Here is a 19,520-nt window from a genome sequence, read left to right on the forward strand (position 1 = left end):
TCCATCCTGGCCCTAGCACTTCCTTGTTGGGTTCCATCAGTTCTTCAATTCTCTTGCATTTGCTTCTCATTCTTTAAATTGGGATTACGGCAGTGCCTGCCACAGAGGGTTTTTGTGTGGCTTAGATGATGCCATGAAAATGTGAAAACTCTTCATAAATATTCCTGGAATATAAAAGTATAGTCTGATAACATTATGACTGAGATGACTTCATTCATTTGACAAGTATTTCTTGAGCACCCACTATGTGCCAGCACTGTTCCGGGCAGTTAGGATACATTAGTGATCAAAACAGAGGGAAAAACCTCTGCCTTCATGGTGCTTCTAGTCTGGGGGTGATAGACAGTGAACATAACAAATAAGTAAATGAGATAGTACGATTAAAACTGTAATGTATTCAAAAGAAAAATAAAGCAAGTAAGGTGTTACGGGGGTAGGGAGTGCTGGAGAGGCTGTTATCATAATAAATGGGATGGTCAGGGCAAGCCTCATTGAGAAGGTAACATTTTAGAAAAGATCGAGTGGGAGAAGTGTAGGGAGTCAGCGTGTAGGGAGAGCATTTTAGGCAGAGGGAACAGCAGGGCAAGGCCCTAAGACGGTGGCATGTCTGGAGTGTTTAAAGAACAAGGATTTCGGGGGGTGGGGAGGCCTCTAAGGGATGAGGTTATGAGCCGGGTTATTAGCGCTCTGGGGGCCTGATGAGGACGTGGGTTTTTACTCTGAGTGAAATAGGAAGCCATTGGAAAGTCTGGCAGAGAGGAGTAACTTGATCTAATTTATGTCTGAAAGGCTCCCCTGGCCGTGAATCAAGGCTAGAATCACAAGGGTGCCAGTCGGAAGACCAGTGCAGTAAAACAGGGAGGTGATGTTCACGCAGATGCACAGTAGTAACAGGAGAAGTGATGGACAGTATTTTGAAGATAGAAGCATGAGGATATTTGGAAGAACTGGATGTAGAGTGAAAGAGAAAGTGAAGAATCAGGATGACATTGAGGTCTTCAGCCTGAGTAATGGGAAGGCTGGACCTGCCATCAGGGAGACAGAACACAGGCTTTAGGGTTGGATCAGGAGTTCAACTTGAGGCATGTTACATTTGAGACGTCTGTTAGCCATGAGTATCCATTTTTGGGATGCTCAAATGAAATAAAGTACGTAATTTGGACAAATTACCTAAGAATGTAGAAACAGATGGGGTAGGTTGTTCAGAGAGAATTGGCCTGTAGGGAATTCACCTTCAGGCCAAAAAACATGAGGTCACTACTTTAATCTTGTTGTCTATTAACCTGCTTTCTCTGTCTACTGTCCCTGTTTACACTTAAAAGCACTTAAATGTTATATGAAGTTACAGGACTCCCAACTTTTCTATTTTGCCTGTTACGTTTCATCTAAAATGTGTATTCCAACCTTATTTCCAAATATGAAAGATGCAAGAGTAAAGTTTGGCTGTCATCTGGCTGGTGACAATGGGAAACCTGGACCACTTGACAGCTTACCAGCCCCACCCCCCCAGCTTCAAGCCATCACTACAAATACCATCGCATAGTTGCCTTATACCTGGACTGAGCCAGGCACAATATAAAAACACCATTTCCTTTCTTCTACCCTCTCCCCATACCTTGTTGCTCTTTAAACACTCCCCATGCCTCCTCTTGCCATACTCCCTACATGTACTATGCTGGGTCTATCATGGGACAGGGTCCCACTGAGCCATCTTGTGGAGAGGCCTACCATGCGCCATGTTCTAGAGATGACCTGCAGATGCTCATGGAGAAGGAAGCACTGCACAGCATATTAGATGAGGCAAACCCATTCTCTCAGCCACACAAGTTATCTGAAAAGGTGACCAATAGCCTGGAGTTTCCTGACTACTACTGAGGACTTCCAATCTGGGCAAGGGGAAGTAGTGATGGTGATTTTTGTGGCACTTTCCCACAGCAGAGCTGATAACAAACTGCCGCTGAGCCTGGTTCTCTTGGAGGCGGCAGATGTTTGTGTTCGTGATTCCTATCATCAAGAATCAATTAGATGCCTTTCTGTCCCTCTGTTCTCATGTCCTTTTCCTATAAATCACTTCTCGGAAGGGTAGATGAAGGCTCTGGGGAGCTCCCCAGGGGAGCTATAATGCCACTGCTTCATTTCCCCTCCACCATGCACTTGTTTAATATACCAAGTCACCTCAAAAGCCAATTTCTGACTGACTTGTAGCTTACTAAAAAAAAAAAAAAAGTTTTTGATGTTGTTCATAAGATACATGGACTGAAGAGAGTGATAAAAGTCCTAACAAAGTTATCCCGAGATTCAGAAGAATGAGGAAATATAATTCCCCACTGAAAAGCCAAACTGTTCTTTTGAAATCTACTTAGGGGTGCAGGAAAACATCGATACTTTGCTTCAGTGCCTTAGTACTTAGAAGAGATATATTGGGCTCTATAATTTAACTGCCAAATCCGACATTCATATCCATCTGGACATTTTTAAAAGGATCCTTGAGCCAGTGAGAATTGGCAGTTGGCTGTGTTATCACACCTGCATATGGCGCAGGAGGATTTTAATGGGCAACAGTCAAAGCAAGAAAGTGCTGCACGATAAGCATTCACTGAGAACCCACGCTTAAACATGTTTGCACGTGTGAGTAATTATATTTTAGAGCTCTCTGGTAACAAGACTTTGTTCTTTCTTTCCTACAAATCAAATTAGTTGGGGACGTAGTTCATTTTGAAATTGTTTGGAAAATGTTTTGGTGTTCTGAATTTCCTTTGTACCAAACTTGTGCAAAGTTAAAAGGCAAGCCACAAAACCTCCACAACCAGTGAAAGCAAAATGCGTAAAACCAACAACAAATTAAACATGATAAACACCACACTAAATAGGAAGGACAGTGTAAATAAAGCTTGTGTCTCTAAGTATGTCAACCTCCATATGGGATTTGGGTTCAACTCACTGTAGATGAGGATAATTTTAATGATTACATAGCTGCAAAACCTGGCTTCACAAAGATCGTATTTGTCTTGGTCCATTTTAGGCTGCCAGGTCTCTCCTCCCATCTCCCTTGTAAATGCGAGTCTAACTGCACATATCTCAGCACCATCTGGGAGTGAAGCTGATGTATTCTGGGCCCTACTCTTTGAGATGATTTTCAAAGAAAGATCAAAGATAATGGGGAAGGAAGCCTCCTTATTTGGAGAGCCCAAGTAGGAAACTGTCATGACCCACCTACTCTGGTAAACAGAGCCCAGTTTGGGAAAGGCAATGAGATAATCTACAAAAAAGCACTTGAGATGGTCTTGTTAAGGATGGCCCATTGACCCTAGCTACTCTGCTTCTTTAGAATAAAAGTCACTATGTGAAAATCCCATAAAGAATGGCCATTCATCCCTAAATAGGAGATTCCATCTAAACAGCTTTTGGGGAATGGTTTAATAACTTCCAACCACCAACCTAGACACTCAGAACACTTGGAAAATTCTAAATTATATTTAAAACACAGGGTGGGGGCCTATAGACAACTTCTATCTTATATGTGCAGGGAATCTGTGGCTGCTTTGGTCATGCTGGGCATTTCCTCTTCTACACCCTCCTCTTTTCCGGCTTCCTATCTTCCCATCTGTCTCCTGGCTGGACCATCAGTTTCTGACACCAAAAGAAATTATAATCCTTTGTGTGTAGAAAATACTCTTGAAAAATCAGAGATGCCTAATATAAAAAAAAATGTGGTCATCACAAATATTATTTGAAAACAAAACTGTGTTGCTTACTAAACGTGGTTCTCTTTCTTTGGTAGAGATAAAGCAGATCTATGCATTTATAGGATAAGACTTATGTTTGCTTTTGACTCCTGAAATAAGTGGAAAAAATCATTTCTTATTTCTTAGCCAGGCAGTAAAGGACTCGCTCTTGCCTTTCCAAATGGGAAGGGCTTTTCAGACTTGGATGGGGCAAGTGTCAGTACACAAGATTTTATATTTATCACAAATATGACTTGAACACTCAAGCTTGGGAGGGATGCATACTGGTAGAAAGGGTGGGGATAACATTTAGAAAGAGAGCTGTTCTTAACAAGGATCATAAGTTTGGATTGCAGAGTAGTTTTCTTATGACTAATTTTTGTTTCTGATGGACAAAAATCCAATTTTTAAGTGGAAACAAAACATAGCTCAATTCAGGCACAATCAATGATGAATTCAGACCTTACATAGATGAATCAGCGAGAATTCACTAGCAGGTAATGAAACCACTCAAGCTGTTTTAAGGAGTAAAGGATTTAAAAGGAATTAAATGCTTACAAAATGGATAGAAGGGCTCTACGTTGACTTTTGCATAGATGATTTGTGGAGTAACACTGAAAAAGCTGCTCAGCACGACAACTATTCCCCATCTTCACCAGCTGCCTAAGGAAATCAGGGAGCTTCTGTTCCCACTGCAGGCTCTAGATCTACTGCACCTCTGCTAAGCTCCACCCCAGTAAAATGTATCCCCTATCTCTTGATGTCTGGGAAACTAGGGATGAACAGTGGGGTACCTTAACTGCTTCCACAGGAAAACCATAACTGCATAGTAACACAAAGTCAGACTACTTCATGCCCAGATATGAATTACTTGACAGAACTTAGGTCATCTGAAAACATAAAATAGTTGAGAAATAGAATATCTAGTTTCCCAGTCTCTAGCACGGCATAAGGCCATGGTGCTCACAACTTTGCTGCAGATGAGAACTATGTGTGGGAGCTTTAAGAATCCAAACACCCAGGCTACATCTCACATCAAGTCAATTTAAATCTCTGGGGGCTTCATGTATTTTTTTTTTTTTATTTTTACAAAAACACCACAGGTGATTCTAATACATAGCCTGTGTTGAACCAGACACAAGGCATGGCTTCTCAAACTTCCCCGTACATACGAATATCCTGGATATTTTGTAAAAATGCAGAACCTGCTTCAGTTGGTCTGAGTTGGGGTCCAAGATTTGGCATAGTCGCAAGTCGTCTGGTGAGGCTAGTGGTTCTGCCGATGACACTGTGAGAAGCAGAGAGGTACTGCAGTAGCCCTTAAGCATTAGCGCGCCTTGGAATTGCCAGAGAGTTTGTTACAACACATATGGCCAAGAGTTTACGATTCAGTAGGTCTGAAACAGGGCCGGAGATTCTGAATCCCTACCAAGTTCTCGGGTGACAATACCGAAGCTGCTGTTCAGGAGACGACAGTGCCACAGATGCCACCGAGGGAGCTGATCGTGCTCTCTGTTAACAGATGGCCACCACGTGGAGTTTCTAATGAATTCAAGGAGTTTATATTCCATTTGGATCCAACTGATGGAGAGGGACTCAGAGGAGAAAGTGAAATGCAATTACTTACACCAAATCTAGTTACTTTTATCTGCCTTCCTTCCATACATGGAATTATCAGTGAGTTAGCTGGGGAGACCTCACAGGAACATGTAGCTGGATAGCAGACATGAGGACAAGAAAAGAGAGAATATTTGTTTTATAGATCTCTGTAAACAGATGGGGCTGTATATCTCCACATTTTCCTCTTTGGGAAATCAGGGAAAAATATCTAAATGTTAGACGTGGGGCAGAGGTAAACGATCGACAGCTCAGGTGGTTCTCATGGAAGAAGTCTCAAGTGACATCCAGCTTACTGCTAGTTCACTAGACACGTATCAAATGGCGGGGCATTGTCTTTACTGCGATGCACTCTGGGGGTTAAATTTTATCTCTGGAGGGAATGCATCATCAGCCAACAGCTTTTAAAAACAGCCTTATCATAAGCTAAAGCAATAACAGTCTTCAAACAATGTGTTTGTAACTTACCAAATCAGAAGGAATTTCACTCAAAATCATGGTGTGGGGTCATTACTTACACTTTACCAGGATATCTCCTACCTCCCCACTTTCATTACTTCTAATCCACATTCACAGGGTACTTGTGAACTTGTAAAATGGAGGTTCAATATTTCATTCACGGTTACCGCATGAGCCAAATGAACCCGAAAATATCATGACCTCCATTTACTGAGGAATGAAGATAGCTAAGCATCTGGACTTAAATGAAATGCAAGAACTTCCATTAAAAGAGGAGGAAAGAACTCCATATGAGAATTTGACTAGTAGTTTCTGATTTTTTTCTTGAGTTTCAACTCAAAATGAATTACAATATGACCACTTGCCCCCACTGGTTCAAAGCATTTTCTCAGACACTAGTAGAGACTCTCTCAAAACTATTGAAACACATGGTATACTCCTAAGCCTTGGGAATGCAAAGATACATATGACAGTGAGCTGTTTTTACTCATTTTTACACTTCTGACATCGAACAAGAGGGTTTTCTTTTTCCCTCACAGCAACCCGATTCTCTGATTCTCCAGACACCAACTGGCTGTCCATCAATTCAATTAAATCCTGATACTAGCTACCCAGAGTTAGCACAGACCCCACATGTTAAGGGCTCAGTCCCAAAAGACTGTCCCCCCTACTTCAGATGCCAGCCATACATCCCAGGACTTCCCTATTTCAGACCAAATGGCTATAAATTGGGATTTCCCACAACCTCTTCCCTCAGGTTCAGTAATTTGCTACTATGGTTTACAGAACTCAGGAACATACTTTGCTTACATTTACCAGTTTTTTATAAAGGGTACAACTCAGGAGAACCAAGTGGAAGAGATTTATGGGACAAGGCATGGAGGAGGGTGCGCAGAGTTTCTACGCCCTCTTCAGGTGTGCCATCCTCCAGCACATCAATGTGCTCCCCAACCCTGAAGCTCCCCAAATCTCATCATTTAGGGGTTTTTGGAAAGCTTTCCTTACATAGGCATGATTGATTAAATCATTAGCAGCTAGTGACTAACTCAGTCTACAGCTCCTCAGAACAAAAGATGCTCCCATCACCCTCATCACTTAGGAAATTTCAAGGGCTTTAGGAGTTCTGTGCCAAAAACTGGCAACAAAGGTCAAACATCTTACTATGCTATCATAAGGGTGTAGAGACCTTGAAAGTCTTGCAACCAAGCTGTGGAGGTAGGACATGGGACATAATATAATTAACAATACAACAAAGCACCATCTTTAAGTGTTACAGACTCGAAGTGTTACAGGCATTCAGAAAAGAGAGGGTTCAGTTACCAAGGGCAAGGATAGCCTGGACCAGCCCAAACTCCAAGGTGGATGTGGAGGTTCTTACCCTATGTCAGGAAAGGAAACCTGACATGGGGTAAGACACACAAAAAGAAGACCCCGGAAGCTTAGTTTGGTTTGGTTTGGTTTGATCTGAGGAACAGTGGGAAAAAGGAGAGAGTGAACTTAGGAATGGAAGGTAGGGGGAGAAACTTAAGAAATAGTAGATGACTGATATTGGGAGGTACTGGCTTGCCTTCCGAGTCACAGTGAAGACTCACCTGTAACCCCCTAGAGGAACCCCAGCCTACAATTTGGCACCAATATAGAGATAACACAGAAGTGACAGTGTTGGGGAAGGCAGCAGGAGGAAAAATGATGCAAGAGCATTTCAGCACACCACACTCTGTGTGGGATGTGAGGGGGCCCAAGAAATCCTTCATTCTCCATGAGGAGAGGCAGACGTTCTGAGAGAACCCAGAGAATGGCAAGGGTCCAGGGAAGGATGGAAGATGCCTCTGTGGGCAGGAAATCCACGATGGCTCCAAGACCATGAGTGTTGAAAGAACACTTCAAAACGCCAAAGGGACCAGTCATACCTCGGTAGGAACCCATCCAATGGATAGACCAGTCTGGCCACTCCTGCTGCAGAGGCCAGGAGAAATCCAAAGGTCACAGCAAAAGTTTTGTTAGGTCAGATAATTTCAAGAAGGTCAGAGAAAAGTACAGCAGTCTTCTATTATTCCAAGAGAAAATACAGTTGGGTGTTTGGATATGGGATTCATCCAAATAAAAGTAAAAACTGAAGTCATATACTAACGAATGAAATCTCAGAGGGGTAGTATAAGAGGAGCCAATCATATGGGAAGAAGGACTGTGGCTGTACAAGATGGAGAGGTGACCACGGTAAGTTTTCACCTCTCCATTTTGCTCTAGAAAGGGAAGCTCAAAGGCAGGGAGAGCATTTTGTGATTTACAAAAGATGTTGCTGAAAGAGATTTCTAATGCTACCCAAAACCTGTTGCCAATTCACTATTCACACATCAGATGCTGAGAGTTGTGTTATCGACACCATGTGGCAAGAAAATTCCATTAAAAAAATTCTGAATTTTGTCAGTGTATCATCCATTAACAATTATTAAAGAGAGACGGCACAGCGGCTTCAGATGGAGATGAATGCACACACTGCAAACAAGGAAGAAGAGAGCTTTATGAAAAGGTGAGTCATCAACAATGCTGAATCCAGTGAAGCCTGAAGTCTAAGCTGAGGCCTGGTAATCGACAGAGGTAAAAGAATCCAGAATAAAAAATGGAGAGTGGGGAAGAAGAAAGGGAACAAGATGTTTCTACTCCAGGGAGAAATTTTGCAGTAAAAAAGAAAGATGGTGTGTTTCAAAGGGTTTAGAGAAGAGTTTTTGAATCATCCATCATCTGCTATCTTTTTTTTGTGGATTCCTACTAAGTTAGGAAAACCTCCGTATTTATAGACAAAGAGGAAAGGAGGAATTGTAGGAGAAACAATGAAGGGTGCAAGAGAAAGAGGGCTATGCACAGAGCAGTGGAGCTCTGGGAGAGAAGGAAGGGCTCATGAGGTGCGGAGGGAGGCAGGGGTCTCCTCCTCTAAAAGAGCAGAAGTGGGGGACAGCACAAGGAAGTCCAGACCACAAACTGTGAACAGGGTAAGGAGGCGGTCATTGCTCACAGCATGGTTTCTCAACCTCAGCACTGTGGGCATGTTGGGCTAGATGATTCTTTGTTGTGGGCAGCTGGCTTGTGCAGGGTGTTTAGCAGCATCCCTGACCCCATCTAGTAGATGCCAGTAGCAGGTGTGACAATCAAAAGGTCTCCAGACTTTACCAAATGTCTTCTGAGGAAGGTGGACAAAAGCACCCTCGGTGGACAACCACTGGGTTAGAGAGACTGGGTGGTGGCACCAAGGTGAGGAAGGTGCTCATGTGTCCCAGAGGCCTCAAACCTCCAAGAGGTGAGTCCACACGGGAGAAAGAGGAATGTGTGTGTGCAGGACACTGGCATAAACATGGGGGCCTGGGTTACAGAGATGGAGAAGGGGTTAAGTCCCATGAGAAAACCCTCGCTCCCTCTTCAACTGTCTCAAAGCAGCAAGGTCACATGGCCTGCTTAGAACAATTCACTGCCTTTCTGGAGAGGTGGCCATGAATCTTGCAAAATCCCAAGCACTGTTACATATGCTGTGGTGGGGGAGCTGCTCTTGTAAAATCTCACAGTCTATGTGTTAGGTTCAAAAGCCTTGTGGGAAGTTTGCAGTAAATTACTGCAGCTGCTGACTTTTAAAACTGCACAAGAAAGGGCTACAGGGGGCATGCCCTGCCACACGGTGGGTCCACACCACCTCTTTAAAACCCCAGGGCCACCCTGTCTCATGCCATGGGATGGGGAGTGAGGTCGCCAGGCACTGGGGCCAAGTGTGCTTAGTCTCCATGTTCTCAAGGAGGTTCTGTGGGATAGAGATGGGAAGACTTAAACAAACTGCAGATTCTAGAAATTCGGGCTTCTGAATTACACTGGTAGGAAAAATGAGTCTGCCATTTCCAAGTGTAAGCTCAGAGAAGCAGACTGCTTTGTGGCAAGGAGCTGTCCCCCTCAAATCCCTCCTTCTCTCTAGTCCCCATTGCCACAACATGATTGGTAGCAGTGAGTAATGGGCACAATTTTTCTTCACATAGTAGGTGCCTTCAGGAGCAAAGCTACAGATACTTTTCCCTGCCTCAGTGACACATAGAATAGGATTAGGACTCTTCCCCTTGGCCCTGGACACAGCCCTCATGCTGCTGTCTAGTTAGAAATACGCTTACACATTGCTCATCCAGCCAATGGCACAAGATGGGGAACATGTCCTGAGAAAGTGGAGGACAAGAGCAGAATCACCCCTCTCTTGGTGATTCTGGTCAAGGGAAGTTTGCTGTCTACTTTTATGGAGGAAAATATCTCCAAGAAATGAAACAGAGCTCCGGGGAAAAAACTGCCTCTTCCTTTTACCACGCTTATCTGAACTGCCGCTCAGAAAGAGAATTTGTATTTCTAGAATCCCCATCTCATTATCCCCCGCACAACATGAAAATAACCTCTTCTGATGATATGAGGACGAGTGGTACAGGGGAAGCACCACTGGATGAACTCATTCACTCATTCGTTCATTTGACCTCTACCGACGGAGCACCTGGCAGTGTGTCCAGCTCTGTGGATAAATAAGGAATGTTCCTACTGTCCTGGATGGTGATGGGAAGGTGTGGTGCTGACCATCACTCTACTTTGAAAAAGTGTTAGTCTCTAGGCTTCTCTTATCTATAAAACAAAGGGCAAGGACTTCCCATCTTCAAGCCTATTCTATCTTAAAACCCACAAATGGTGAGTCAGCCTATAGCAGTGCCAAACATTTGGCCTATGCTATGAGCTGAATTGTATCCCACCCTCCCAACTCCCCACCCCCCACCCTCCCACCTCCCCCCTGCCCCATCCCCATCACAGCACCCAAACATTTGTGCTTTAGTCCTAATTTTTAGTACATCAGAATGTGACTGTATTTGGAAATGGTATTTACAGAAGTGATTAAGTTAAAATGAAGTTGTTCGGGTGGACCCTAGTCCAACGTGACTGGTGTCCTTATAAAAAGAAGAGTTTGGGACAAAGACAAATACAGAGAGAAGACCATGTGAAGACAGCCATCTGTAAGCCAGGGAGAGGGGCCTCGGAAGGAACCAATCCTGCCTTTACCTTGATCTCGCATACTTCTAGCCTCTACAACTGTGGGAAAATACATTTCTATTGTTTAAGCCACCAGGTCTGTGGTATTTTGTTATGACAGCCACAGCAAACTAACACAGTCTATATTAAGATCACTCAGAAACACTTACTTAAAGATACACAGGCCTGGTCCTAAGCCCCCAGACTGAATGAGACTATCCAGGTATTAGGGTCCTAGCTAGATAAAAAATTTGAAAGTGGCCTAGCGATATATGTGATGTCACCAAAGTCACAGATCCACTGGTCTACAGAATTAGTGAAGCATCAGTCTGCTCACCCTATTGATATCCTTCATCTTTTCAGATGCATTATTTACTTTCACGGAGATGTTTATTGAATCATCACCTCCTATCAGATGTGTGTGAAACCCAGAGATGAAGAGGCCAGCCTTCTAGTGATGTCCCCTGTCACAGGTCTTTCGACCTCTTCCCATCTCAGTAGGCTTCCTTCTGAACAAGGCAGAAAAACAGTACACTGCCTGCTTCATGGGTTATTTTGAAATTTAATTACTAAATGCTTATTAGAGCTCTCCAGGAAGCCTTTTGATGAAACAAATTCTCTGACTACAAAGTATTGTTTAATATGGAGGTACAGCCCGGAGGCACTGCAGTCTCCAGCAAAGCCTAGCTCCTTTTTTAGGCAAATTAAGCACCACTTTAATCCACCTGGCAAATTACTGTGCTATCAGCAAGGTTTAGTCAGGGGCTCTGTGGGTATCCTTGCTACCTCCTACCAATTCCTCTCTACTTTCCACCTCAGTTGTTACAGGGTGTTCCTGTCAGAAAATCCCACAGGTATAATCTCACGTTAATGACCTTCTGATACCTGTGTGTTGCTATTCTGGTGGGGTAAGGTTGTGTCATCTTAAACATTAGTGTGACTGAACTAATTGACTTTATCACTGTTGTACCCACTGTCATCTTCTTGGCATAGAGCCCTGAGGGAATGTACCTGGTGGTTTAGCTGTGTGGAGTTGAAAGGTGGAGAGAAAGTTATCTAGAAGTTACAATTATCTGAAAGCACTGAGTCACCTAGAAGCTAAAAGGAGAGGACCAGACAGAGAGAGGTAGTAGGGAGTTGGAAAGCAACTGGTGGCAATTCAGCCAAAGGACCTCCTTATCCTTGAAGTAATTTGCGTTTCACATTGATGGTCTTAAAAGAGAGAAGGTAAGCATCAGAGATAGGATTAAAGCAGAGCTTTCCAACAGATGCGCAGACAATGGCTTACAGGTATGCAGAAATGCCTAGATACTGGATTCTCTTCAGCCAGTGGAAGAGTCTCCTGGCCTAGGAGCACCTATGCCCAGGCCTGTCCCTTCCAACAGCTGGAAGCCTAATCAGGAGCTACAAATTCCCTCCAGTTTAAACAATGTGTAGAAAAATATCATTTTTTTTTTTTTTATAAAGATTTTATTTATTTATTTGACAGAGAGACACAGCGAGAGAGGGAACACCAGCAGAGGGAGTGGGAGAGGGAGAAGCAGGCTTCCCGCAGAGCAGGGAGCCCGATGCGGGGCTCGATCCCAGGACTCTGGGATCATGACCTGAGCCGAAGGCAGACGCTTAACGACTGAGCCACCCAGGCGCCCCGAAAAATATCATTTTTTTACGTGTTCCATGAAGAAAACATTTAGGCACAAGTGGACTAATGACCTTCCATAGCTTCCTCTGTTTCCACTGCTTCCTCTCTCACCCTTAAGGTTAATCTCTAGCAGGACCCAACTGGATGTTGTGGAAAATGCCTTGCCTTGATTCAAATCCTTCTGAAATTTCCCATTATTCTCAGTGGGAATTCTCCCTAATATGGCCAAAAAACTTTCATGATCCTCCTCTACGTACATGTTAGCTCACATAGCTCACCATTTCCCACTTCATTCAAGCTGAACTGTTTTCAGTTCTTCCAACAAGTCATGAAGATTCTCGGTTCCAGGTTTTTACACATGATGCTCCCTCTCTCTGGAACACTACTGCCCATGCCCAACACACACACACACACACACACACACACACACACACACAGGCAATTCCTACTTGTTACAAGGGAAACAATCCTATCTCTTTTGCTCACCATTAGCATCCAATGCCTACTACACTGTTGCACATACAACAGTCCTGGTGGGATGAGTAGACAGACGAATGGATGTTTCTTTCATACTGGAGAGTCAACAGTTTTGTTCCTTTTAACTTTTTTTAGTTTGTTTGCTTTGTTTTTAATTCTACATCAACACTGAAAATAAAATAACTTTCTCCTCAATGAATCTCCTCAATCATCTCTGGCCAAATTATAGACAGTAACTTGAACAAAATGAAGTTTGTGTTAGCAAAGAAGAAGGCTGGGAAATGAATGTTGGGTAAGAAACCACTAGTGTGTTTTATAGTATTCAAGAGAAGGAATGGAGATAAAGGGAGGAAGTCATGAAGGAAGGACTACAATTCAACAAATACTGTGTTCCTATTATACAATGTGCACGGCACTAAGTACTAGGGATAAGGTGGTGTACAAGACAAATGGGTCTCTCTCTCCAGATACCTTGGACTTGAGTTGGGAATCCATATACTCAGAGAAGTAATTTATTTTGACAAGGATATTGAGAAGAGAAACAGAGTTGTCATAGACAAGTATAATGATCCATTTAACTTAATCCAGTGAATAAACCAACACTTCCTTGAGAAAGGGACCCCTAAGCTGAGATGTGAAGAACAGCTGGGTGTTGTACAAAGTGTGAAGAAAAAGAGTGTTCTAGGTTGTGTGCCAAAGGACCAGCTTCCAGAGAAAGAATTACAGGCTCAAAAGGCTGACAGGGTATCAGTGTGACGGGAAGGTAAACAGTGAGGGATGTGCTCTGAATGGAGTGTGGAGGAACAGGCAGTCCATGTCACCCAGAGCCTTGTAGACCATGTTATAGATTTGGGGCTTTATCCTAAGGGCAAGTGAAAACAAGTACTTTATACTGAGGAGTAACATGATCAGACTTGTATTTTATTAAAAATCACGTTGTCCACAGCATGAAGAATGTTGGAGAAGGACATGTCGGAATACAGGACTCTATGCAGAAGGCCTCTATGAACCATCAGATGCTGGTTCCTGAACTAAGGTGGCAGCAGTGGGACTAAAGGACAGTATATGGACTGAAGAGACACTGAATACACAGAAGCAACAGAGCTTCATGATTTAACCAGTTAGTGGTTGGGGAGTAAAAGAGAAGAGAAAAAGGAGACTTTGAGGCTTCTTGCCAGAAAAACCAGGTAAATATGCTGCCATTTACTACAAGAGGGAAAAACTGGGGAGTTTGGCAGGTGTAAGGAGTGAATAATGAGCTCAGTACTCCATACTTGGATGTGAGGTGACTGAGATACCTCCATATTGAAAGAGTCTAGGATTTGCCACAGCAGTGGTTCTCAAAGTGTGGTTACAGAGCCAGCAGTTTCAACATCACCTGGGAACTTGTTATAAATGCACATTTTCAGGCCCCACCCCAGACGTACTGAAGGGGAAACTGGGGGTGGGGCCCCTGCTCCAGAGCTCAATGTTCTTCTACTGAAAACTCACTATCACACACTGCTTTTCATACAGAGTAGGATGCAGTGAGATGTCATGGAAATAACACCTGGAATTCAGAAGATAAGGGTTCAAGTCTCAAGGCCCTCCTTTAACAAGGCTTCCAGGTGATTCTGAGGCCAATCTATGAAGACTAGAAATAAGAAAGGGTTGGAAGCAAGAAAGAAAGCAGGACAAAGAATATATCAGACCTACACTACTCTGGGTGGGAAATTATTCTACTTTCTCCTACTTTGCTCACCAAACTGGATTGATTGTTTTATTTTTTTAAAAGATTTTATTTATTTATTTGACAAAGAGAGAGACAGTGAGAGAGGGAACACAAGCAGGGGGAGTGGGAGAGGGAGAAGCAGCACTCTCGCCCAGCAGGGAGCCCGATGCGGGGCTCGATCCCAGGACCCTGGAATCACACGACCTGAGCCGAAGGCAGATGCTTAACCAACTGAGCCACCCAGGCACCCCGAAAAGCATATTTTAGAAGTCTTTTTATTTTTAATTTTTTTTAGATTTTTATTTATTTATTAGAGAGAGAGAGAGAGACAGAGATAGTGAGAAGACAGCATGAGCGGGGAGGAGAAGGAGAAGCAGGCTTCCCGTCGAGCAGGGAGCCCAATGCGGGGCTCGATCCCAGGACCCTGGGATCATGACTTGAGCCGAAGGCAGACACTTAACGACTGAGCCACCCAAGCACCCCAGGATTGATTGTTTTAATTTAACACTTCTATATGACCTGTTTTGCATCTTAATGATGGTTCTTTCTTTCAAGAGGCCTCCTTTCCTCCAATTTCTCTTCTGCTAATTTCATTTGGCTGCTAGAGACATCTTAATAAAATACAGCTCTGACCATAACTGTCCTCAGGTTAGCAAGCGTCAGAGGCCACAGGGCCCCACTCGACAAATCCCAAGCTCTTTGGTTGGTACTCAAGGCTGTCAGCACTCCACACGGAGTGGGACCACTCATCCACCTGCCTTTACCCATACTCATCCCCTGTGCTCCAGGCAACTGAAATGGCCATTATTCCCAGAACTTGCTTAGCACTTGCCTGCTCTTAAGATATTCCTTTTGCTCCTTCTCCTCCTTCTATACACTAACTTCACCTGTTGATATCCTACCTATAGCCCAGAAGTCTTCAGTGACACTCTCAGGCAGTGATGTGCTGGGACTGGCTTACACACATCTCTTTCCCAACTCAGCATTCAGTAACTCCATGCTGGTAGCTTGAAATCAGCCTTGACGGGGAATATTTACAACACAGAAACTGGCAAACATTACAAATCAGGTTTTCCTCACCCAGAGATCCACTTATTAAATATTTACTAGTCCACCACTGCCAAGAAGAGACGAGCCTGTCTTCCTATTACCCTCTATAGCAAAGACAGACAAACTATGGGATAAATTTGAACTGCTGCCTGTTTTTATACATAATGTATCAATGGCCCACAGCCACACCCATTCATTGATGTGTTGTCTACAACTTCTTTCACACCAAAATGGGAGTAGTTGCAACTGAGACTCTATGGCTTGCAAAGTCTTAAATACCATCTGGACCTTTACAAAAAGTTTCCCAAGCCCGCTCTCAAGGACAATATTGTATATTCACTACCTATCACACACTGTTTTTTATGAATACTGGAGAGCAGTGAGATGTCATGGAAATAAAACTTAGAATCGAAGATGTGGTTCAAGCCTCTCTACTTGCCAGCTACACATCTTCATCAGTGTACCTAACCTTGCTGAATTTGAGTTTCCTTATCTGAAAAAGGATGGCCTACCTGAGAGCGATGTTCTAAAATCAAACATACATGAAAACACCTTGTGAACTGTGAAGCATTATGAAAATGAGAGATAACACAATTGTAATTTATGTGTACGTCTTCTTCCGCTGCTAGACTCTCTCGGGACAGGTTTCACACCTCCTCCATGTCTGCCTCCCTCACAGCTAGCATCTTCCACGCAGGCGGTATTCACTGTGTTACTGTGGAATGAAGCCTGAATGGCAGGGATTTGCTTTTTCAAGCTCTAACAGCTAACCTGGTTTCTCAGCAATGATCCCAAGGATAGCCTAACAAAAAAACTCCTGTTTCCCGGACTGCCCCATTCCCTATGTTGTCCCTACTGTGGCTCTTCTTCCTATCTGAACCTCATTTCCTCTGGGATCCACCCTGTGCCCATTAAATGCAGATGTCAACTGTGTGTGCTGATAAAAAGAGGTCAACAGTGTTTTGAAGAGTCTCAACTTCTTGAGATATAAACATGAGATGGCCTTATTTTTTTCACACAGCAGTCCATCAAATTTGCTTTGTTGAGTCTCTGCCCACTAGTTTGTGGTTCCTTTTAGGCTATCATTTCCAGATTTTATCGTTTTCCTATCCTTTCCAGCATTAGCCTGTGTCAGTCTCCTCTGAATCTATTATTTTGTTTCCTAATCATTTTCCACACCCAGAGCAGTATTAGCAGATAGTAAGTGATTAATAAATATTCATGCAATGGAGGAATGGCTCCCAGTATTTAATATTCAGTCCTCTCTTAAAACTTAAGTGTCAAACTCATTGCAGAGCACATTCCTCCTCCCTGCTAGCCCTGGCCAGGCCTGTCTGGGGAAAGAGGAACGTGCTATGCTGTTCACACACTCCTCCCTCTTCCTGGCTCTTTCCCTTAGGTGTGGGGCCAGGAGAAGAAAATGGAGAGGCAGTTTCCTTACCGCTTTGGGAAGGCTGAAGTCTTCTCGAGGTGGGCTGCTGCAGGATCTCTTGCCAGCACTGACCAGCCCCAGCATCTTCTCATGGCCTCCGTCCATGGGCTGCTGCCTGCCTCCTGAGCTAAGCTCACGCATTCCTCAAGGAAACAGCTAGGGTCTCTTCAGTGCATAGTTCCCAGAGAGAAGAGTCAGCTATGACTTAACCTTTCTCATCAACCCCTCCTTCAGCTACCTCCTTGGCGGCCCACCAGCCCCTGGTGATCCACTCCTGCCTTTCAGGCTGCTCTCTTGGGGGGGCGGAGTGGGAGCACCAGTACACTGTCTTTTGTTGGTGCACTCTGTCTGAAAACAGTTCACACCTTCTCGCCGCACCGGGTGGCTGGAAGACAGCCTGCTTGGTCTTTTCTTCTTCTCCTCGCCCCACAGTCACTCTCTGGCTGTCGTCACTTCTGTTAGAAAGCTGCCTAACAGAGTAATAAAATGGTAGCAGTGCCGATGGAACTGGTGAGTCTCCGGCGACCGTCCTGCATTGGTTTCAGGGAAACTGAAGCTCCCACCTGACTGTCACAGTATGAACAGAAAAGAGAGCTTCTCTCCAAGAATACCAGGCTTCCTAAATGTGACCACCCAGGCCTCTTGTCATAATGACCAGGTGGGGGAAAGGAAGAGTGGCTGGATTAATAGAGCTGATTTTGGGGCCCCATGATAAGCCTTTTAAACTGGGAGGACAGGGGCACCTGGGTGGCTCAGCCGGTTAAGCATCTGCCTTTGGCTCAGGTCATGATCCCAGGATCCTGGGATCGAGCCCCGCATCGGGCTCCCTGCTCAGTGGGAAGCCTGCTTCTCCCTCTCCCTCTGCCCGCCACTTTCCCTGATTGTACTCTCTCTCTCTCTCTCTGTCAAGTAAATAAATAAAATTAAAAAAAATAAAATAAACTGGGAGGATAGCTGTCAAGACTGGCAGCCCTCTAGACTTTGGAAATTGCCTTCTTGGTAATCACCTTCTTGGTATCTACTTTTGGCCTTAGTCACAATTCTGGGAACATGAGAAAATGCATTCCCACAGCCTGTTACAATTAAACAGTGATACCTTTTAAATTCTTCAAAATGTAAAGGCTAAAGTAGTTACTGATGGTAGAGGGGAAGCGGCAGGGTCAAGGGCTAGGAGATGCCGTAAGAAGCTGCCAACCCACCTTCCTAAGAGTGCCTTCTGCAAAACCCTGAAATCAGATTCTGTTTCTAATGCCCGAAGGTTCCCTCAGGATTGTGCTTCAAACTTCATTTACTGTTGGACACCAAGGCCTACACTTTTGTAATAGGGAGTCAGAATCCAGGAAGACAGTGGGAAAGGCAATACATGGGCAGCATGTAAAAATGAGCCAAGGATAACTGAGATGAGATGAGGGTGGACGAGCAAAGCACTTGACTTCCTGTGTTGAAAACTGGTGTAGAATCTGAATCAGGAGTCGGAGTAACCCAGCATCTCCGTAAACTCAAGTAAAGTGACCATTTAAAACTTAATGGGAACTACTTGAAATTCTTTAAATTTGAGACACTGTCATTTTTTTTATTGTCTTTCTTATCTCCCTTCCAAATACCGACATCTTGAACAATGTTTAATTGCTGTTTTCTGACGGAATATTTCCTTCTCACAAAAAGCCTCTGCCACAGAAATCAGTGAATAATCTGTAAGTGCTCTCAAATGATAAAGAAGGATGGAAGCGGAAAAGTAATTGCATGTCTTGCACCTGCCTCCTGAAAATCATGAGCAGCTTACAATGCTCCAAAATCCTCTCTGAAGATATTAGAACAATCACACAATTGTTCCGTCTCATCCTGTGTCTTATGATTCCAGCACTTAAGTGGCACAGACAAGAAGAAAGGTTTTAGATTCCTAGCCTGTTTTCAGACACAAACTAGATCTTGGCCTGCCATTAACTCTGAATTCTCACCACTGCTCAGAAGCACCCGTTTTTGCTTTAAGGGGCCATACCGACTTGAAACTAGCGAGTTAAGGAATGCATGAAGCAAAGAGAAGTCTGAAAACTTACACTTTTAAAGTAATTTCACAAGCAGAAATCTTGAGTCAGTAGTTTCTTCATTGCTATGATTTATTTAGAGGAAACACTTCATTTCCTTACACAGAAATGCCAAACAAATTGAGAGGTTCCAGTGCACAGACAGGAGAATCTTCCTCCTTTCCATATCCCACTCTATTAGCGTTCCTCACACATCCTGTGATGGACACCAGCCCGGACACCATCAGTGGCTCTTCTTTCTTAGCGCTGGCCTGATAGGGCTTCTGCAGGGTGCTTCATCCAATTTATTCCCCCACAGTCATCCTGCAGAGTTTTCCTGGCCCAAATT

General features: G+C 43.9%; 1 pseudogene; it reads right to left on the minus strand.

The window, feature by feature from the left end:
* The window catches only part of LOC118544829 (B-cell CLL/lymphoma 9 protein pseudogene), a 32,448-nt pseudogene extending 15,160 nt beyond the window's left edge, over positions 1-17,288 (minus strand).
* Positions 17,289-19,520: the final 2,232 nt, after the last annotated feature.

This window comes from Halichoerus grypus, chromosome 2 (assembly GCF_964656455.1).
Source record: "Halichoerus grypus chromosome 2, mHalGry1.hap1.1, whole genome shotgun sequence".
In the NCBI taxonomy this organism is placed as follows: domain Eukaryota; kingdom Metazoa; phylum Chordata; class Mammalia; order Carnivora; family Phocidae; genus Halichoerus; species Halichoerus grypus.